Here is a 23,623-nt window from a genome sequence, read left to right on the forward strand (position 1 = left end):
TTCTCCACTTATTAGATACATAAGGCTGCTCAGGTTTTCCTGGGGTTCTGCCCTGTAACAAAATTAGTGTGTCCAATCACCTTTGTGTGATTGTCTGTTTTTTCATATTGTTAGTCATGCAGTAAAGAGATGAATCTATCAAAGTTCATTTTGTTAACAGGTTATATACTTTCACGTTTAATGCAAAATTGACATGGATAAGAAAGAAATTAGCTTTTTACTACCAAATATCTAGATGTAGAGAGTAGATAATTAATATTTGAAGCTAGAATTTGTCCTCTAATGCTGTCGTTTTTCTTTCTTAAGTATCCATAACAAAGATTTTCCCTATCAATGAGCAGTTTACCTTGTTTGTAATTTCACATGGCTTTACATCTGGTAGATTGATTAACCTAGACAAAACTGTGGGTAATTGGACTGTTTTTTTTAAAAGACTGGAAGTATCACTTATGTTAAACTTGTCTTTGAATTCTATCAATAATGACATACTATACATAATAAAAGCCAATCTTTATGGAATAATGTCGACTTTGTATCTTTGTATCTGTATTAATTAAACATTTTGGTAGATTAAAATTGGGTTTCTGAATTGCTAGATTATATTTTAATCCTGCTCATGGAAAATGATTTATCTGGAAAGCAAATTATCTTCTTTAAAAAATGAGACTCTATAAATTCCTAAAGTAATAAGAGGCATTTTTCTCAGAGAACCTGCATCCTTTGAATCCAATTGTTTTTGTTAACTGACTATTTAATTGGTGATGAATTTAAACTAGAGAAATTTAGACAAAATTGCATCCCAGTTGGAAATATGTTTTTGTGTCTGTGTATAGTTTTGTATTAATCATCTGTGCAGATGTATTGGATAAAGTTATAATGGATCTGATACAAATAACCCTTTCCATGTGAAATAGATACATGTTGATCACTGAAGAATATTTAAAACAGAAGCAATAATACAATAATGTAATCACCAAGCTATTTTTAAAAAATGGTATAGCTATTATTTTGTGTCTATTAGATATATAAGAGATATAGTATAGATATGGATATAGATATAGATATAGCAATCTCCATAGGAAATGCTACTTCAGGTAAATCCTACTCTGGAAACTTCAGAGGCATTACTGTCAGTTATTTCAAGCTATCATTGAAATCTATCTTATATGGTAAGTCCTATGCACGGTGGCTCGGTGGGTTAGGACGCTGAGCTTCTCGATCAGAAGGTCGGCAGTTTGGCGGGTCAAATCCCGAGTGCTGCGTAACAGAGTGAGCGCCTGTTACTCGTCCCAGCTTCTGCCAACCTAGCAGTTCGAAAGCACGTAAAAATGCAAGTAGGAAAATAGGGACCACTACGATGGGAAGGTAACAGCGTTCCGTGCGCCTTTGGCGTCTAGTCATGCCAGCCACATGACCACGGAGATCTCCTCGGACAAGCGCTGGCTCTTTGGCTTTGAAACGGAGATGACCACCGGCCCCTACAGTTGGAAACAACTAGCACGCATGTGCGGGGGAAACTTTACCTTTACCTTATGCACATATAGTATTATGATAGAACCCATATATATGTTTATTAAGAAAATGCATGTTTCTATAAAAAGGCAAACCCAAAGACTGAGAACCCACCCCTTCTTTTTTTAAAGTGCCTTGTCTGTTGTACATAGAAAGAACAGAATGTATTGAAGGGGAAAATGTTTCAAGCCAACTATTTAAGAATAATTGATTTGGTTCTTCTAACTTTTGGAAATTGTGAGTAGTGATAATTTCAAAATGTCTACCCTTTCACTTTGGAGTATAAATCAACCTAAGAATATCAAAGCTCTGGAAGCTCAAATAAAGGAAAGATAAAATGTTTGTTTTCTTGTAACTAATGTAACTAATGTTACAGGAAAGGAGAATCAAGCAAGAAATAAATCCTTTGGAGATGATGAATGGGAAATCTACTTCCTGTGGAATTGTTGCCAATGGAAAGAAGCTGCTAGTTTGACCCAAATGACTATCATAATATGGAATCATTAAAAGATGTATAATTTCTGTGCTAGAAGTACAGAGAATTGGGCAGACTATCTACCTAATTTAAAATATGGTATAGTATCCGAAGTAAACACCAACCCTATAAATATTTATTGGATATACTTCATGTGTTCAGATTTATTTGTAGCAAAATTTACCATATGTCCATTGACTTGCCATTATTTATCATGTAACATGAATTCTGAATTATTTTAAATGGGGGAAAAATACAAATAGGAGTATGTTGATGAAGATTCTCAGTCATTCAAGTAGAGTTGTCTGAAAATTAAGTCAATGCAACTGGAGTTACTTTTAATGATTTTTATTAATCAATTAGTTATTTTTTAATTTTGTTACAAAAATAAGCCCAATTGAAATGACGTAATTGTCATATAACATACAAACTTATTTTGTACATAACTATATTTATCTATCTTTGAGATGCCCTAAAGGCTCTGATTTGCTCCATAATGTTTTGTCACTCCACTTTTTATTTTGAATTATTGTATGTTCTATAAATTGGAATGTATTATATGGTTATAATATCCTCTTAATCATTAAATTTAAATTTAAAATATACAATTTCCTTTGCCTAGAAATTCAACAAGCTTCCAGTTTCTTTAAAAGTTTTCTGTAAGCTACTAAAAAATAATCTAGAGAACATTTGGATAATGAATTAATGTCAGTAATTCAATTTTTCTCAATGTTTAAATGTTTACTGCTGGCTGCTTATATTCATTTGTTTTCTTTGTGTATTGCTAACATTTTTATTGTGTTATTCATACGTTCATTTTTATTTATTGCACTATGAGTATTTTATTGTATTGTTTACTTACTGTTGCACTGAAAACTGCCAAGGATTTCACTATTCTGGCAGGCATACATTGAATGAATAAATTAGTCTCCCTATATTGTCTTATATAATGGTAAATAATATTAATAGGAGCTACAGCTAATAGGAATATTTACCAATTATAATTATTATGTTATTGGTCACTGAATGTGGAACTGTATTAAAAGCTGCTTTCCCCCATATTATGTTTAAAACAAAACACTTTAGATTAATTTACACTAATGTAATAGAGCCAGATAAGATTTGTTAATCTGTTTTAACTTTTCATTCTTTGGACTGGACGATTGTTTGAAATCTATTTTCTTGGTAAATATGATAGTTATCAAACAAGAGTTATAAAATGATAATGAAAACAAAATCTTATTCATGGTTTTTAATCTGAAAACACCACCACAGGATGACTGAATTCCTACTTCATGCAAAATCATGTTATTTATTTGGTTTTAGTTTAGCAAATTGGATAAACCTAGTGTTATGTATTAGGCTTAAGGGAACACCGTGAGCGCTGGCATAACAGATACCACCAGGTGGCGCTGAACAGAAACTGTTGTGGCCGGGATCTGTTTTCGGTGGGAAACAAAGGTTCTGTTGTGATTCAGCGTCAGCCTGTGGTTTCGGCAGCTGAGTCGGACAATTCTGAAGAGGAGGAGGAGGAGGGGTTTGGAGAGCCTTTGGTTGCAGAGGAAAGTTCTGATGCACCGCAGAGGTCTCAGCCAGGCCCCTCCCATCTTGTTCCTCCTCAGACCCAGCTGTGTGAGCCTGAAAGATTGGAAGAAGGCGATCCACAGCTGGCTCTGTTCAGGGACGCTCGAAGCAGGAGGCAGACTAGCAGAAGTGAACAAAGAAAAGCAATGAGGCACCTCGGGAGAAGGCAAAGAGAAGCCACGCCTTGAGACTGCTGTTTAAAAGGGGAATGTGTGGGAGGTGCTGGTTGCTGAAGGCAACCGTTTGAAGAGCTTCTGATATAGTCTCAGTCTGTATTTGTTTAACTCTGTTTTGAACTGTTTCGTTTCGTTGTTGCAAATAAATTTGGTTGGCTTAATTCCAGCCTATTGAATATAAAAAAGGGGTTGTCCCTGACATTCCAACAGGGCCAGTCGTAGGCTGGAACAGAACAATTTGCCTTCAGCCCCCCACCCCTTATTATTATTATGGAACAGCTACGTGCTGAGAATACCCAGCTCACCCAGCAACTCGCTTTGTTGGCAGCTCAGGTGGCTCAATTACAAGCACAGGTCCATGCTGCACCACCACCATCACTACCACCCAGGAGAAAATGCCAAGTTGCGATGCTGGATAAATTTAATGGCAATCCAGAGATGTCTCCAGCTTTCATGGGACAAAGCCAGCTATTTATCAGCGTGAGAACAACTGATTTCCCCACTGACTGGGATAAGGTGGGGTTTGTGTTAAGCCTTCTCTCTGGTGATGCAGCTCGTTGGGGCACACCTCTGCTGGCCCAACCTAGTCCATTGTTTGACAACTTTGTGGGGTTTTGTAATCATATGAGTCTGATGTATGAGGACCCCATAAAGACACAGACTGCTACCCGACTCCTGAAAGCTCTGAGGCAAGGTCAACGTCCCCTACAGGGCTATATCAGCGATTTTCGGCTGCTTAGCCAGGATTCAGCCTGGAATGAGGTTGCGCTTATGGATGCTTTCCAGGATGGATTGTCGGAGGAGATGTTGGATGAGCTGGCCCATGTTGATATTCCCTCAGACCTTAGTGGGCTGATCCATCTCTGCGGAGCGATACTCGGTTGCAGCAGTGAAGGAGTTGCCGTGCCACGCCAAAGACCCCTGCAGCCCCTGTTGTGCTTGAGACCCCAGGTCAAAGGGAGGAGTCACGTTTTCGCTTCCCTCCAAGGTGGTGCCATATTTGCTAAGCTAGATCTCGCGTACCAGCAGCTGCCGGTTACCAGGGAGATGGCAGAAGCACAAAAAATTGTAACACACAAGGGAGCCTTCAGGATCAACCGCCTGCAATTTGGTGTCAGTGTAGCACCAGGAATCTTCCAGGAGGTAATGGAGAAAACTCTTAAGGGCATCCAAGGGGTATGCCCTTATTTTGATGATGTCCTCATTGCAGGGGACACAGAAGAAGTGCTGGCAGACAGACTGAGGGCAGTTTTAAGTAGGTTTCATTCTGCAGGTCTCAAATTAAAAAGAGACAAATGCAGCATTGGGGTTGCAGCCACAGAGGTTTTGGGGTTTAAAATAGATGCCAGTGGGATCCATCCTGCAGAATCCAAAGTGAGGGCAATTAAGATGGCCCCCACTCCCAAGAACAAGACTGAACTGCAAGCCTTCCTTGGGCTGCTAAACTTTTACCATTCCTTCCTACCCCACAAAGCAGCAATAGCTGAGCCTTTGCACAGGCTCCTAGATAAGAAAGCTGTATGGAGCTGGACCAATGTCCACAAAAAAAGTTTCCAAACCTTAAAGGCCCTACTTTCAAACAAGTCTACAGTCACCCACTTCATCGAAACAAAGCCCATCTGCATTGCTTGCGATGCTTCACCCTATGGAGTGGGCGCAGTACTAAGCCATCTAGAGGGAAACGGGGAACAGGTGCCCATCGCATACTACTCCGGAACCTTGTCAGGGTCAGAGAGGAACTACGCCCAGATAGACAAAGAAGCCCTGGCAATAGTGGCTGGGGTCAAAACATTCCACGACTACCTGTATGGTAGGGAATTCACAATATTCACAGACCATAAGCCGCTATTAGGGTTATTCACCACGGACAAACCCCCCAAATTCTCTCCCCTAGGATGCTTAGGTGGTCTATTCTTATCAGCATACAACTTTAAGTTGGTTCACAAACCAGGGAAAGAAATGGGCCATGCAGATGGGTTAAGTAGACTACCCCTAGAAACCACAGAACCAGATCTGGCACCTGCTGCACAGATACTAGCAATCCAAGAGCTACCGGAATGCCCTCTCCATGCAAGGGACATAGCGACTGAGACAGCATCAGATAAAATCCTGAGCAGGGTCCAGTCTTGGGTATTCACAGGGTGGCAAGATAGGAGTCCAGGCCCGGAGTTCCAGGCATACTTCGTAAGGAGACATGAATTGGCTGCCCATAAAGGATGCCTGTTGTGGGGTAGTAGGGTCTTCATACCAGACACACTGAAGGATAGAGTCCTACAATCTTTACACGAGGGGGACCCTGGCATAGTTCGAATGAAGGCGTTAGCTAGGAGTTATCTTTGGTGGCCAGGGTTAGACAAGGCAATAGAAGAGCAGGTACACAGGTGCTACACTTGTCAAAGGTCCAGACCCAAGATGCCCCAAGCACCTGTCAAGAAATGGGAGGCAACACATACACCCTGGCCCAGGGTCCACTGGCCCATTCTAGGGACAGCTCTTCCTGATAGTGGTAGATAGCCACTCCAAATGGTTGGAGGTATTTATTTATTTATTTATTTATTTATTTAATTTATATACCGCCCTTCTCCCAGGGGACTCAGGGCGGTGAACAGGGCAATACATAAAAACTAGATAAAAAATTAAAATTGTTAAAACATGATTAAACAATGCCCATAAAATTAATACAAATTTAAAATTAAAATCGTTTATAAAATCCCACCCCGTCCCATCAGGCCAGGCCAGCTTGTTTAAAGAGATGGGTTTTAAGATCGCGCCGGAAGGAGCGGAAATCGGGCGCCATCCGGAGCTCAACCGGAAGATGGTTCCATAAATCCGGTGCACCCACAGAGAACGCTCTCCCCCTGGGGGCCACCAGTCGGCATTCTTTGACCGGTGGCACCCTGAGGAGGCCCTCTCTGTGGGAGCGTACTGGGCGGAGGGAAGTTGACGCCGGCTGCAGGTGCTCCCCAAGGTATTCTGGACCCATGCCATGAAGGGCTTTGTAGGTCATTACCAACACCTTGAACCTCACCCGGAAGACAACTGGTAACCAATGCAGCTCGCGGAGCAAAGGTGTAACATGGGAGTATCGGGAAACTCCCAGTACAACTCTCGTGGCTGCATTCTGTACCAGCTGGAGCCTCCGAGTGGTCTTCAAGGGTAGCCCCATGTAGAGAGCATTGCAGTAATCAAGACGAGAGGTCACGAGCGCATGAGTGACCGTACGTAAGTCATCCCGGTCTAGATAGGGCCGCAACTAGCGCACCAGGCGAACCTGGGCGAAAGCCCCCCTAGTCACAGCTACAATATGGTCTTCTAAGGAGAGTTGTGAATCTAGGAGGACTCCCAAGTTGCGAGCCCTATCTACAGGAGGTAATTACTCACCCCCCATAATGAGGGGTGGGATATCCTGAATATCCCGAGATGTCGGTACGCACAGCCACTCAGTCTTGTCAGGGTTGAGTCGAAGCCTGTTCCTCTCCATCCAGACCCAGACCGCCTCCAGGCACCGGGACATCACGTCGAGGGCATCACTGGGGTGGTTTGGGGTCGAAATGAAAAGTTGGGTATCATCAGCATACTGATGATACCCAACTCCAAAACCACGAATGATCTCACCCAGCGGTTTCATGTAGATGTTGAACAGGAGAGGCGAGAGGACCGACCCCTGAGGAACTCCACAAGCGAGAGGCCTCGTGGTCGACCTCTGCCCCCCTGCCAACACCGACTGCGAGCGTCCCAGGAGATAGGAGGAGAACCACTGAAGAACCGTGCCTCCCACTCCCAATCCCCTGAGACGCCGCAGCAGGATACCATGGTCGATGGTATCGAAAGCCGCTGAGAGGTCTAATAGGACTAGAACAGAGGAATATCCCCTGTCCCGCGCCCTCCAGAGATCATTCACCAGCGCGACCAATGCCGTCTCCGTGCTGTACCCGGGCCTGAAGCCCGATTGGTACGGGTCTAGATAATCCGCTTCATCCAGGACCAGAGGGAGCTGATGCGCCACCACACTCTCAACAACCTTCGCAAGAAAGTGAAGGTTGGAGACCGGACGAAAGTTATTCAAAACAGCCGGGTCCAAGGCAGGCTTCTTGAGGAGAGGTCTTACCACCGCCTCTTTCAAGGCGGCGGGAAAACTACCCTCACTCAGAGAGGCAGATATAACCGCCTGGAACCAGCCTCGTGTCCCCTCCCGGGCTGCATAAACCAGCCAGGAAGGGCACGGGTCCAATAAACGTGGTGGAGCTCAGCCTCCCCATGATCCTGTCCACTTCCTCCGGAGTTACAGGATCGAACTCCTCCCAGGTGACATTGACAAGACCGCTCGTGTCCTGATCGTCCGATACTGCCCAGTCGGAGTCCAAACCGGTCCGAATCCGAGCGATTTTGTCTGACAGATGTTGGCTAAATTCCTCGGCACGTCCCTGCAAGGGTTCCTCACTCACCTCCTGATTAAGGAGGGAGCGGGTCACCCTAAACAGGGCAGCCGGGCGATTATCTGCGGACGCGATGAGGGCAGCGAAGTAGTTAGACCTCGCTACCCTCATCGCTGCGAGATAAGACCTAATATGGGTTCTTAGTCGCAATCGGTCGGATTCAGATCGGCTGGACCTCCAAACGCTCTCTAGGCCCCGTCTCTGACGCTTCATCTCCCGGAGCTCCGCGGAAAACCATGGAGCCCATTGGGATCTGCGCCGGGTCAGGGGCCGCAAGGGTACAACTCGGTCAAGTGCCTCTGTAGCCGTCCTTTCCCAGGCTTCCACTAAGGCATCCGCCGAGCTGTGAGCTGAGGAAGCAGGTGGGGACCCCAGTGCTGCCTGGAACCTCTCAGGGTCCATTAAGCGCCTGGGGCGGAACCATCTAGTTGGCTCAACAACCCCACGGTGGGGAGTGGCAAAACGGAAGACCAGCCGCAGGAGATGATGATCAGTCCATGACAGGGGCATAACAATTGGGGAGCCCCCACCAAGATCATCTAACCACCGACCAGATAAGAAAACCAAGTCAAGGGTGTGGCCTCCCTCATGAGTCGGTCCATGAATTACCTGCGTCAGGTCCATGGCCGTCATGGAAGCCATGAACTCCCGAGCCAACTCAGATGCTCCTCCCAGGGATGGTAGATTGAAGTCTCCCAAAACCATAAGTTTGGGAAACTCAATCACCAGCCCTGAGAGGATATCGAGAAGCTCAGGCAGGTAGTGCTAGTCCCCAATATGACCACGGCCACAACAATCCAAGTGCTCAGGGGACTTTTTGCCACACATGGTCTGCCTGACATTTTGGTATTGGATAATGGGGCTCAATTTACCGCTGCTGAATTTCAGGCCTTCATGACAGCGAATTTGATTAGACACATCACATCTGCGCCCTTCCCCCGTGGACTAATGGACAAGCTGAACGCAAGGTGAGAACGACCAAGGACGCACTCAGGCACATCATCGTCGGTGACTGGCATCACAGGTTGGCGGAATTCCTATTATCCCAACACACCACACCATGCACAGCCACGGGGAAGAGTCCAGCGGAACTTTGTTGGGGCAGATGCCTCATCACCAGATTGGACAGACTTCACCCCGACAGAGTGGCTTCCGGGATGGAGCAACCCAAAACCCCTAGGGAATTACACTCTGGTGACTTGGTTTGGGTCAGGAATTACGGTCCGGGACATTTGTGGATTCCAGGGGTGGTGGTTGACAAAACCGGGCCTTTATCCTACATAGTAGGGGTGGAGGGGGGTTGTCAGGTCAGACGGCACATAGACCAGGTCAGGAAACAGGTTTCTGAACGGTCACAGAGCAACCACCCAGAAGACCACCCATCATCGACATCAAATCCCCCCTACCAACAAACAACAGAACCTGAGCCCGAGGAGGACCTCACTGACCCAGAACTGTTTCCAGACAGCCGTGTCCGGCCGGGACAACAACAGGCCCAGGACTGCCGTGACAACCTTGCCACAGGGTCAGACTCTGGGGTGGGTCAACCAGAAATGGTCAGCCAGGACTTAACCACTGACCCTACCATCCAGGAACCCCTAAGATGTTCATCCCGGACTCACAGGCCACCCGCCTACCTCGCTGACTATGTGCGCAAATGAGGGGAGGCTGAGGGTCATTGTATTCTGAGGCATGTCGTTATTATTGTCGAATTATGTATGTATACACCTGTATATAGAGACGATTGTTTGATCTCAAAGGGGGAAGGGGTGTTATGTATTGGGCTTAAGGGAACACCGTGAGCGCTGGCATAACAGATACCACCAGGTGGCGTTGAACTGAAACTGTTGTGGCCGGGATCCGTTTTTGGTGGAAAACAGAGGTGCACCCTGATTGGTTGGAGGTGTACCTGGACAGGTATATAAAGGGCGCAGGTAACCCCTATTCCCCCAGTACAGTCCCTTCACCTAATAAAGAGAGGCTATGCTGTACTTATTTTCTCTGTGTCCTTCCTGCTCTCCAGAACCCACAACACAACACCTAGTATGTTACAAAATCTGTGAACTTCACCTAGCATTTTTGCATTGGGAATATTTTGAATATACTGTTTTGTAGCAACTGAGATTTTTTAGTTCATGAGAAAAAAATTCTATTGATCTCTTTCATTTAATAAATTCCTCAACAGTACCTCAGGATATGGCATGTATAGCTCTACTAATTAAAGCTGTTTTGTTTTAAGTTGGGGTTGTTTTTTTGTGACCTCAACTTTATGGTTTAAATTGTTGTATTGTTTTTAATCTTGTGTGGTGCTTTGAATCACTGCCATGAGATGGACAACCATACAAAAAAATAAAATATTTAAAATAAATGAATTTGTCAACATTTTATATTTGCCAACATTTCATATTGGCAAATATGTTTGAGAAGGAGCAAAACATTTATTTGCAATGACAGTCAACCATGCATATGAAGCACCTCTTTCAAAGTAGCTGCATTTTCTTCCTTGGTTGTGATCTCCTGCAGTTTCAGAAGGATCTCCTTCAAAGGATTTATAGGAAAGAAAACAGCTTCTATAACATATTCATATTCATGCATCTGGAAAAAATATATTTGTTTTAACAATTCAGAAAGAGATGCTTAGTGTGTTCTCCTGCAGATTCTCAAGATTCTATTGCAATGATTTATGCAGTCCTGTTGCAATGTAGTGGTTGATCTCAATAACAATATTTCTTTCCTCTACAGCAGACTGAAACACAAGTTAGCCAGCAGCAGCTTCACTACTGTATATATTTAGATTTTAAATAGCACCTTTAATCAAAAGAAGTGAATACATATGTAACCCAATATACTTTTTGTCTGCATTAACACCAAAGTTTCTATTTCTGTTTTTTTGTGTGCTTTACATGCTGTATATATCAATATAAATGTGTGGAACTCATGTAAGAAAAATACATCCAAAAATAAATACAGCAGGAAGACTATAATTTCACACCTGCACATTTCTAATATGCCTGTTCTGCCCACTTAAAGATCATATAGTGATAATAGAATAATTGGCTCAACTGATCATGTGTTTGCAAATAAAATATTGACTCTAGCAAAAAGAAATAAGTAAGTATTAAGGAAGATGTTCACCTTAAAAATCCCTCGAGGCAAACTTATGGAATGTTTGTATAACATCATATCAGTAACTACCATTACAAACATTTAGGAGACAAGGTGCAGATTGTAAGAGGAGGGAAACAAAGCTTGATATATGGGATGATGTTACTGCCTCACAGGGTCATCAGCTTCTTTCCAGGGGTGGCTTGTTCTATCTCTGTAGCTTAATGCATCAGCCTGGGGTAATTGAACTATTTCCCCTAGAAACCCAATTATTTGGGTGTGGGTGATAGGTTTTTGCCTTTTGTGGATCTCTGTGGCACTCATAACTGGTGTGGGGCTGTGGAACTTTCTCTATTTCACCTGTCTTTTTTCTGGCCATTGGTAGGAAAAGTACATTGAGGAGGGCTGCCTGGTGTAAGAGAATGCTTCCTGGTAAGGGCCTGTGGTGTTCATGGATGGTGGAAATGTCTCCTGGCATTATATTTCCCTCATTTTGGTTTGGGTTGCTTTTCCTTTTGTTGTTGTTGTTGTTGCTGTATCTGTGGTTTGAATTTGTCTTTGTTGTTTTTGTTATGATTCAAGATGGAGAAGGTTGAATGCCCACTTCATTTATTTGCTGGGTGAATGTGAGTGGCCTGTATCCAGACTGCCATTTCTAAATAGTGGACCAATGAGAGGTATAGAGGAGTGGAATGGAATGGCTAGAGTGGAAATTCTCTGGTGAATAAGATGGAGGAAGAGGACTAATGTCTGCAATACTTGATTTTGTTAAACTGGGTAAGTATGCTGATAGTATCTTTTTCTGTTCCAGTGACCTGTTCTTGGGAATCAACTGGCTGGATTGTTGGGGCACCTGGCCTCAAATTGGTGCTGATTAATATAAAGTTTGTTTCTTTCAAGACCATGCCCGTTTATAATTTGGTGATTTATAAACAGGCAGACCTCTTATGGATCACTGAAACTTAGCTGAGAAAGTATGGTGATGTGGCTCTCTTGGAAATTTGGCTACATGAATTTTAGGTCTTATAATGTCCTCAGATCTTTCAGTGCCAGGACTGTGGAATTAGTGTGGCATTGATCTATGTTTTGAGCTCCACTTGGGCAGAGCTTTGTAGAGTGACTGAGGGATTGCCTTGACAGGTTATCTGGTTTCTTTTCAGACTGTGATGTCTGAGAAAGTAGACAGGGATATATAAGATGTTTTTACCACCAAGAGATTAAGCCCTTACCATCCTGGCTTCATGGGTAACTGGTCTGGGAGTAGTTTCCTGCATCTGGAAGATTGTGAACATCTCTTCACAAAAGGGGTCAATACCAACAGGTCTATAGGAAACTTTTTTCCATAGCTGCCTAATAAGACCCATATGAGTCATGGTTCAGTTCAGATATAGGACAAAAATGCCTCATATCTGTGGGACCCTGCACTCCCTCTAGAGTCAGCCTGACACTCCACGCAGATTGGGAAAAGCAGCTTGTTGCCCTGCATTTGTGAAAGATTATGAGAGGTGAATCCTGGAAGCCTCATTTTTCTGTGATGGGGCCCATCTCTGGAATGAGTTATGTTGGAAATCTGTTTGTATTTCATATTGTTTGCCTTCTGGGAAAGACTGAAAACAAAGATTTTCCAGAGGGCTTTTAGGCCTGATGTCACATATTTTGTTTGGGCTTGATCTGTCTTAAGCCTTTTGCTGTTTATTGTATTTTTACATCTTGTTAGCCACTGAGAGTCTTATTAATCAAATGAGTATGCTGCAATAACCATAAGTAAATATAATGAATAAAATGCTAACATTTTAATGCATCATTTCCTGCACTATATTATCAGTTCAGGACACTTAAGTGAGAAAAATAACATAAAAGTAAGGTAAGAAAGGAGGGTAGCAAAAGCTTCCAAAAGATGCTAAAGGACTGCCACAAAGGACCTGGTATTTACCAATATCATTGTTACTGCTTTTACCCCTCCCGTCCTGCTTTGTTACATAAAATATAATAATTTCTTGCCTCAGTATACTAGGCCACATAATTATTATTCTCTTTTTGTACTGTATTTTCAGGATGCATAGAAAAAAGACAGTCAAAGAGCAAAGGAAACACTGTATTTGCAGAAATATTTTATCCATAGAATTGAATGTTCATTGAACCTTACGCACACAGGGCACCTTGGCGTTTTTCCTTCTCCTTTCTACTCTCCAATAATGACCAGTTTGTATTTTTTTTAAATTTTGTCTCTATAAAAACTATCATGGTCAGGGGAAAAGCAAGCACAGGGATGCTTACTGTCTCTTGGTTCCAAAACTCCTCCACTGGCTCTACGTTTAATGATTGGATATAAAGATTTCTTCTTTTCTAATAGCAATTACACACAAGATAAATCACAATCCTAAATAAAAATAAATAAAAATAGATTTTTTTTCTACTCTAGTCTAAGGCCAAGGAGCCAGTAAGCCCCTCCCCACTTTTTGCAGCTCTGACATCCATTCCAAATCAGGCCATCATACTTTGGCAGCAGATCAGTGAATTTCAACAACTTGATCGCTAGCAAGAAAGTAAAGGAAATAATTGTGCTCTCTCTTTCTCACTATTGATGAGCTTAGCACAGCTATTATTGTTAAATACCAACACCAAGCTTCTCCCAATAGCTAAAATATGACTCTACCTCCAACCACATCATTTCACCATGTTCCCTGCAGCCCCTGCTTCATTTCAGTTTACCTTTCTTTTTATTTCTGGACATCCAGGTGCCATCTTATCTTTCAAGGATGTTTCTGTAGCTCAGAGACATAGAAAGAAGAAAAAGAAGGAAAGAAAAAGAAAGGAAGGAAGAAAGAAAGAAAAGGAAGGCAGGAAGGCAGGATCTGAACACTGAGGTTTCATTTTACAGTAGGCTATCCTCCCAGCTTAATTAAAACATGTCATTAAAAAAAAGAAGGAATAAAGAGCCTGCTAGGCAGGAAGATGACTTGACATAAGAGCCATTACTCTGGATATGCCATAGGCAAAACCTTGGTTGTGATCAAGGCTTATCTTGGACTGAATCAGACATGAATAAGAAACTCATAGAATTGCTGAAGTTTTCTCTTGTTCTTTTAATCAGAAGTGAGGTTTTACATTCGAGCAAAGTACTTGAGTTCCCCACACTCATTTTTGAAACTGCAGTGAAAAGGAGTGATCTGAAACCTGGGAGGTTTCAAGTAGCTTCAGAGAGGGCTTGGGAGGGCTTAAATTAGGAATGCAGCATAGACAAAAGAGTTTCACACCTTTTTCCCCTAAAACTATCACATTCATCAAAGTTGTTCCTCTCATTCCTTTGAGCTAGAGTTTCCTAAACTACGAAGTGTACCCCTCTTGACAGAATCCAGAGCAGATGTGAAGAGCCTTTTAATTATGTTGTCACAATAAATCTACCTTTCATAAAGTTTCATAGTATTCTTTTTATTGTTCATTTTTGGATTTTTTAGGAGAGATGTGTCCATTAAGGGAAGGGATGTGTCCCATCCAAGGGAAGGGATGTATGGGATGTATCCCTTACACCAGACGTGTCAAACACAAGGCCCGGGGGCCGGATCCGGCCCGCGGTGGTTTCATGTGGCCCGCGAAGCCATCCTGGAAACAGTCAGGGAACGGCTCCCACTGCCTTGGCCCTGGCCCAGAGACCCTTCTTCTGCCAGAGACCCTCAGATCTCTCCCACTCCTGCCCAGGCCCCCATAGGCACCCTTGATGCGAATGATGTAGAGCTGGCCACGCCCACCCAGTAGGCCATATGCACTTTAGCCACGCCCACACAGTAGGCCACGCCCACCTGGTCCCATGAGGGCAGCCGCAATGCTGATGCGGCCCTCAATGAAATTGAGTTTGACACCCCTGCCTTACACTAAAGGGAAGTATGAGGGCAAAAAGTTTAGGAATCTCTGCTTTAAACACTGGAAATTCTATTACAGAAATCTCATTTAATGTGACAGGTTCTTCATAAAATAATCCAGCCCTTGTTGAAGTAGTATAAAGTCTATACTATTCCCGTTATTCTGGTATAATGTTGGTTTGATGACTTTAGAAGATGCTATAGGTGATACTTAAATACCAATGATTTTCATTGGGTTGGAGTCAGCTATACTAGGAATTATTAAAGCAACAAGTAAAACCATTCATTCATTCATTCATTCATTCATTCATTCATTCATTCATTCATTTCGGATGCTGCCTGACTCCAACCAATATCTAAGAGTTATGGTTCTCATTAGAAGTATGAAGAGAGAGATCTCTTAACAAGGCCATATTAATACACATTTTCCTAGAAAAAAAGCATTTGTAGACCTTTGAGAGAAAAAAGTTTAAAAATTCTCCCAGAGTCAGTTGGACAATATTGACTGGTCACCAAAAAACAGTGGACTCTTCACTGCCAGCATATGGAAGGAAATACAAGCATTGCTTACAAAGCTGAAAGAGCCAAGTTCCTTTTGAATTATAACATGGAGGAAGCAAATGGATAACTTAGGAGACATAAATCATTTAGATGGTATTTATTCCTGCAAACACTTTAACAAAGATAAAAACAAAAAATCATTTAATGATAAATACAGCACAAAAGTCCATTGGCTGTAATCAGCCTGTGCAGTCAAGACCACGTTATCATACCAAGTTCCGTTGACTAATGTAGCATATTGCTGAATAAGAAATCTAATAAATTGAAGAGGGGGAAAAGGACTTGGAATTCTAATTAAAATATTACAAAGAGCCTTGAATTTAATTGTTCTTAATATTATACGATAAGGGATGAATTAAGTAGCAAATTGTTGGTCTAGCAGTCTTTAGGGCACTGCGCATACAAAAGAACTAGGCTTTGTGTGAATTGTGACCAATTTAGCTGCATTTGTTTTTATTTCCTGCAGTATGAGTTTAGAGAGATCTGTGCCAATATGTGCCAAGATTGAGACATAGATGGTAGTAATGGTGCAGCTTGTTTATTACACTATATCTCATCTTTATGCTAAGAATTCAAAGAAATCCAAACAAGTTCTTTCCATATTTTATCTTGACACAAAGTAAATTAGATACAATTGAAAGAGACAAACAAGTCCCAAATCACTAATTTTACTCAAGGTCAACTCTCCATTGATACAATCTCCTTACATTACATTAGGCATGACACAACAATATTTCTGCCAAAGCAAAATTTAAAACTGCTTATGATCAAAGACCAGAAAAAGCAAACAAATACAGTGGATGCCTTCAGGATGCATCATCTGTCATATTCTTGAAGCTAGATAACAATATTTGCCAGTGAATAAGTGACCTGAAACTTCTTATTGTCTAATAGTAAGGCTATATAATAATAATCTCATTGCTCTGGCATTATTACCATATCTTTCTGCCTGGTTTTTCCCCCTGAAATCCTAACCCAACTTCCTCTCCTGAGGGCTTTAGTGGATAGGGCACCAAGAGTAGTATACAGAAGGGGCAGGTAGAAAAATGCAAAGAACTAAGCTAGAATTATCAAGACCAGGGCTTTTTTTCTCATAGAACGCCCAGAACGGAGTTCCGGCACCTTTTTTGGATGGAACCTTGTAGGGTAGGCACGGCAGGTCGTACGACATATGTGAGTTCCTGCACCTTTTTCTTTTACAAAAAAAGCACTGATCAAGACAATTTATCCTGTGAAAGAGTGATTGAGGTCAGAGGAAGCATCTTCTTGCAGGTAGGATTTTAGAAAGAGTGTCAAATAGATGCTAGCATGTAATTGCTTATGGACATTGTGTGAAAAGAATTCAAACCAGCTGACAAAGTTATTTGTGTCAGTATCCTTCTGTTTGCTTGCTGCATATTTTGATTAATGGGCATTTTTTCTGAAGTTATCTCTTTTGTATTTAAGATTTATAGCCACGTAACCTTCTATCATGAATATGTTTTCCTGCACAAAAATGCCCTACATCTCTATCTTACCAGACTTTTTACATTAGCTTTGAACATATGTTCTTGTTTAACTAACATGAAACAAGTCTTACATTTTTTCCTATTTGGAAGTTAAAAAGAAAAAGTTTACCCAGAACAGTTTGTTGTAAAAAGGTATGTTTATTTAATTACTATAGGCCTTCAAAATAAATTAAAAAAATAATATTTTTTTCTTTTTAATTACCTCATCCTGGAAGCATCTCTTAACAAATACTTTGCAAATGTATCCAAATGCATATGGAAATGATAAAATAATAGGACACTTTCCAGTCTGCGCCAAATATTCTCCCAATTCATTTTTCAGATTAAAAATATTTCTAAAAACTCATTTTCCTTTTTTTAAAAAAAATTATGCAAATGTATTCTAAAGTACTGGGGTTTTAGTTTCCTTATTCTTATTTTTCATAGCAAATGTGATATAGTTATCCTAGCCAACATTAATGACATACCTTCCATTGAAATCTCATATATTTACTGTCATAATGTCACAACACAACAAAGTGAGACTAAATTAAAGTTGATCTTGAAGAGAGCAACAATGCCTGCTAAGACCAAAAATATAAAAATAATATTCTTGATTCTCAAGAGTCACATATTAATGGGACAAAATCACAAAGCTATTGGATTGAGCTATAGCAGCACTTCTTAAAGTATGGTCTGCACACCCTTGAGGATTCTTGAGATCCAAAAGGAGGTCTGCAACCTTAAAACTGTTTTCATTATTATATTAACATATATAACTTTTTCACTCTCATTCTCTCATTATTAAGGGGAAGACCTTTTTCTACAAGTACTAAAAGCAAGGCAGCAACAGTTAACAGAGTAAAATGCAAATAGCTATAGGGAAGCAGCAAATCATAATAGTCATAACAGTAGTAAAGTTGGAAGGTACCTTGGAGGTCATCTAGTCCAACCCCGTGCTCAGGCAGGATACCCTATACCATTTCAGACAAATGGCTGTCCAGTCTCTTCTTAAAAACTTCCAGTGTTGGAGCGTTCTGGAGGCAGGTTGTTCCACTGGTTAATTGTTCTGTCAGGAAGTTTCTCCTTAGTTCTAGGTTGCTTCTCTCCTTGATTAGTTTCCATCCGTTGCTTCTTGTCCTGCCTTCGGGTGCTTTGGAAAATAGCTTGCCTCCCTCTTTTTTGTGGCAGCACCTGAGATATTGGAACACTGCTATCATGTCACCCCTAGTCCTTATTTTCATTAAACTAGACATACCCAATTCCAGCAGCCATTCCTTATATGTTTTAGCCTCCAGACCTTTGTTGCTCTTCTCTGCACTCTTTCTAGAGTCTCAACATATTTTTCACATTGTGGTGACCAAAACTGGATGCAGTATTCCAAGTGTGGCCTTACCAACGCATTGTAAAGTGCCTTGCTAAGCACATTGAGCTTTAGATTGTAAGCCGCCCTGAGTCTTCGGAGAAGGGCGGGATATAAATGGGATTAAAATAAAAAATAAAAATAAAAAATAAAGTGGTATTAATACTTCACGTGATCTTGATTCTATCCCTCTGTTAATGCAGCCTAGCACTGTGTTGGCTTTTTTGGCAGCTGTAGCACACTGCTGGCTCATATTTAAGTGATTGTCCACTAGTACTCCGAGATCCCTCTCACAGTTACTACTATTGAGCAACGTACCCACTATACTATACCTGTACATTTGTTTTTACTTGCCTAAATGTAGAACCTTACTTTTTTCACCATTTAATTTCATTTTGTTAGATAGAGCCCAGTGTTCAAGTCTGTCCAGATCCTCCTGTATCTTAAGCCTGTCTTCTGGAGTGTTGGCTATTCCTGCCAGCTTGGTGTCATCTGCAGATTTGATGACTTCACCATCTATCCCCTCGTCCAAATCGTTGATGAAGATGTTGAAGAGCACTGGGCCCAGAACAGAGCCCTGGGGCACCCCACTACACACTTCCCTTCATGTAGATGCAGTTCCATTGAGGACCATACGTTGAGTACGGCCGGTCAGCCAGCTACGAATCCATCTGGTGGTGACGCTGTCTAACCCACATTTTTCTATCTTATCAAGCAATAGGTTGTGATCTACTTTATCAAATGCCTTACTGAAGTCCAAGTAAATTATATCCACAACATTCCTCTGATCCACTAATTTTGTCACTTGGTCAAAGAATGCAATAAGATTTGTCTGGCATGATCTGTTTTGACAAACCCATGTTGGCTTTTAGTAATGATTTTGTTTGCCTCTAGGTCAGGGGTAGGCAACCTCGGCTCTTTTATGACTCATTGATTTCAACTCCCAGCTATGCTGACTCAGGAATTCTGGGAGTTGAAGTCCATGAATCATAAAACAGCCGAGGTTGCCTACCCCTGCTCTAGGTGCTCGCTGATTCGTTGTTTGATTATTTTTTCCAGAATCTTCCAAGGTATTGAGGTCAGGCTGATAGGTCTGTAATTTACTGGATCCATTTTTTTCCTTTTTTGAAGATGGGAACTACATCAGCTTTTTTCCAGTCCTCTGGTAGTTCCCCAGTGCTCCAGGATCTTTGAAAAATATAGTTCAGTGGTTCTGAGATCTCATCTGCCAGTTCCTTGAGAACCTTGGGGTGTAATCCATCTGGTCCTGGTGATTTGAAGTCATCTAGGCTGGACAGGTGCTCATCATTTTCTTGCCTATCTTAGCTTGTGTTTCTATTCTGTTTTTATGGCACTATTTTTGATAGGTTGGTCTTTGTGTAAAGACAGATGCAAAAAACAAGTTAAATAGTTCTGCTTTCTCCCTGTTGCTTGTCACCTTCTTGCCACTTTCACCCACTAATGGACCAGTCATTTCTTTAACTTTTTTCTTGTTTCTTATATGTTGAAAGAAGCTTTTTTTGTTATTTTTTACTTTGGTTGCAAGCCTTAGTTCATTTTGAGCCTTAGTTTTCCTCACTTCGTCTTTGCAGGCTCGGGCTATTTGCTGATATTCTGACTTACCGGTAGTTATGTGCCCCTCTTTCCACTTTCTATACTTGTCCTTTTTATCTTTCAATTTATCAGAGAGTTCTTTATGCAGCCATGCTGGGGGTTTTTGAGAGCTATTATTTTTCCTCTTTGTTGGTATTGTGCTAAACTGGGCTTTTATTATCTCACTTTTCAAAAATTTCCCAAGCTTCTTGAGTTGTTTCCCCTTGAGGATTCTCATCCATGGAATCCTTCCCAAGCTCTCGCTAAGTTTATTGAAATTAGCTCTCTTAAAATCCAAGACTCTAGTTTGACTGTATTCTATTGCTTGTGCTTCCATAATGTTGAATTCCAATATTGCATGATTACTTCCTCCCAAGATTCCTGTGGCTTCAACACCTTCTATCATTTCAACTCTGTTAGTGAGAATTAGATCCAAATTGGCTAATCCCCTAGTTCCCTTCTCTACTTTTTGGGTGACAAAGTTGTCTGCTAGGTTTGTCAGAAATCTGTCTGATCTTCCACTTGGTGCAGAGTGTCTCCCAGTTGATATCAGTGTAGTTAAAGTCCCCCATTACTATTGTGATGTGTTTCCTACATACCTTAGTTAGCTGACTAGCAAAAAGTTCATTTATTTCCTCTGTTTGGTTGGGTGGCCAATAGTATACACCTATGGCAATGTCATTTTTTCTCCCTTTTATATTGACCGAAATGCATTCATTCATTTGGGTCAATAAAACTACAGATAAGAACTTAGCTTGGCAAAGGCAATTTCCAAATCATGCAATCCAAATCAAGCCAAAAATTTACAATGACAAAATGAAAGAGGGACAAAGTCTTAGTCAGTTAACAAGTGAGGGTCATGGATAGGATAGGATAGGATAGGATAGGATAGGATAGGATAGGATAGGATAGAATTCTTTATTGGCCAAGTGTGATTGGACCCACAAGGAATTGTCTTTGGTGTATAAGCTCACAGTGTACATATTAACAGCAAGTAATAGCTCATAGGTCATAAATCATAGTTACAATCATTAATCATAAGTTACAAACAACAATTGATAATCATAAGAAACCAGTAGCAGAAGATAGTAGGAAAGATGAGAAGATGAGAAAAGATGAGAAATGAGACAGTGCTAGGGGAACTAAGTGTTCACCTGAGTGATGGCACAAAGGAAAAAACTATCTTTGTCTCTAGTTGTTTTGGCATGCAATGATCTACAGTGGTGTCCTGAAGGGAGAAGTTGAAATAGATAATGTCTAGGATGTGAGGGGTCTGAAGATATTTTCTCAGCCTTCTTTCTGGCTTGTGCAGTATACAGAACGTCAATGGAAGACAAGCTGGTTGCGGTTGTTCTTTCTGTAGTTATAACTATCCATTGAAGTCTGTACTGGTCCTGTTTTGGTTGCTGTGTCAAACCAGGCAGTTATTAAGGTACAAATGACAGACTCAATAATTCCTCTGTAGAACTGTGTCAGCAGATTCTTGGGCAATCTGAGCTTTCTGAGTTGATACAGGAAGAACATGTTTTTGTGCCTTTTTAATGATGGTTCTAATGTTATTTCAGATCTTTGAAGGTAACAGAACCTAGAAACTTGAAGGTCTTTACTGTTGATACTGTGTTGCCTAATATTGTAAGAGATGGTAGAATAGGAGAGCTACTTCTAAAATCTACTATCATCTCTACAGTTTTAAGGACAGTTGATCTACCTCTAGTCCAGACATGTCAAACACGAGGCCCGGGGGCCAGATTCGGCCCGCGAAGTGGTTTCATGTGGCCTGCAAAGCCAACCTGGAAACAGTGAGGCTTCTCCAGTGGACCATGCCTTGGCACTTGCCCCAGTCCCATCTCCTTCTGCCAGAGACCCTCAGATCTGTCCCACTCCTGCCCAGGCCCCCATAGGCACCTTTGATGCAAACAATGTCAAGCTGGCCACGCCCACCCAGTAGGCCATACACACTCTAGCCACGCCCACCCAGTAGACCATGCCCATCCTGGCCACACCCACCCGGCCCCTGAGGGCAACTGCAATGCTGATGCGGCCCTCAATGAAATTGAGTTTGACACCCCTGCTCTAGTCTATATGCAGACTATTGTCTCAAAGGAGATCAATGACTGTTGTATCATCTGAAAACTTCAGAACTTTAACAGAAGGAATCGCGTTTGGGGGCTCCTATGCTAATTGAATGGGTATTCAATGTGATTTTCCCTAGCTTCACATGCTGCTTCCTATTTATTAGAAAGCTTATAATCCATCTACAAGTGTGGTCAGGCACAACTAGGTGAGTTAATTTAGAGAGGAAGATTTCAGAAATGGTGGCGTTGAATGCCAAGCTGAAGTCCACAAAAAGGATCTTTACATAATTCTTTGGGGATTCAAAATGTTGTAAGATATAGTGCAGTGCTATATTGACAGCATTATCTGACAATCTATTTGCATGGTAGACAAATTGCAAGGGGTCTAGCAGTAGATCTGTGATGGCTGGTGGGCCAACACTAACCTTTTGAAGGTTTTCATAACTACAGATGTCAGAGCCACCGGTCTATAGTCATTCAACTCCTTGATGGAAGGTTTCTTGGGCACTGGGATGAAAGTAATAACTGGATAGTAATAGTAAATAACTGGATTCCAAAAAAGCATCATAATATACAAAGCCTGATACCTAAGTTGCTTTGAGCAACAGAAAGCTGTTTCTTTGAAGCTTAAATCAGCTTCCCGCTGACGTGCATAGCTGTTGCCGATCTTTCCTTAAGTTAGTTTAGCATCTTGCTCATGAGTCACTTGCTTTAACAAAGTGCAGAGAATTCCTGGAGGAATTGCTAGGAGGGCCAAGTGAGTGCAGCCCATGTTCAGCTGAGTCTAACTCTGAGGGCATGACAGTCAATGAAATACTTGTTTGTGTCTTCTTATGTTTTCTAGAATTTCCCTAAGATATTATTTTAGGGTATCAATATGCACCTTTTCAGGGATTTATTTAGTTTGTTATCAATACTTCTACTGTGCTCTTACTAGCTAACTTCTGTTATTGCTGGTGTAATCTCAGTAAATTTATTATCATAGAATATATCCTCATTTTGAAATCTTAAATTTTTCTTTGTATCCACACAAAAAATGTTGAAAGTAAGGAAGATGACCTTGAAAGAGATAGGACAGATCTGTTACAAGAGCAACAATTAGAACAACATAGCTTAAGCCCCAAACAAGCCCAAAATCTGTATAAGTGGCTCAGACAGATACTTCCCTTGTTCACATAGATGTAACAAGGAGATGATTTCTAGCACAACCAGAATTGCAAGCTTTTGGTATTATAGCCATTCTCAATAAATATAGTCTAAATTTCCTCTGGCGTTTGATCTTTGGCTTGGTCTAGAGCTGATGGGGTTGACAGAAACACAACAGAAATATCTATACTTTGTTGCCTTATTTTACAATAGCATAAAAAAGCCCTTTGTTTTCAAAAAATATTTTTCT

At 41.5% G+C, this 23,623-nt stretch overlaps 1 protein-coding gene across 1 annotated transcript in view; it reads left to right on the plus strand.

Annotated features, from left to right (window-relative positions):
- LARP1B (La ribonucleoprotein 1B) overlaps positions 1 to 11,912 on the plus strand; it is a 103,740-nt gene extending 91,828 nt beyond the window's left edge. The window contains exon 21 of the transcript XR_014493027.1: positions 11,871 to 11,912. The gene's annotated coding sequence lies outside the window, so the exon portion shown is untranslated. The remainder of the gene's footprint in view (positions 1 to 11,870) is intronic.
- The last annotated feature ends 11,711 nt before the right edge of the window (positions 11,913 to 23,623 follow it).

Source organism: Vipera ursinii (assembly GCF_947247035.1).
Source record: "Vipera ursinii genome assembly, chromosome: 7".
NCBI lineage: Eukaryota > Metazoa > Chordata > Lepidosauria > Squamata > Viperidae > Vipera > Vipera ursinii.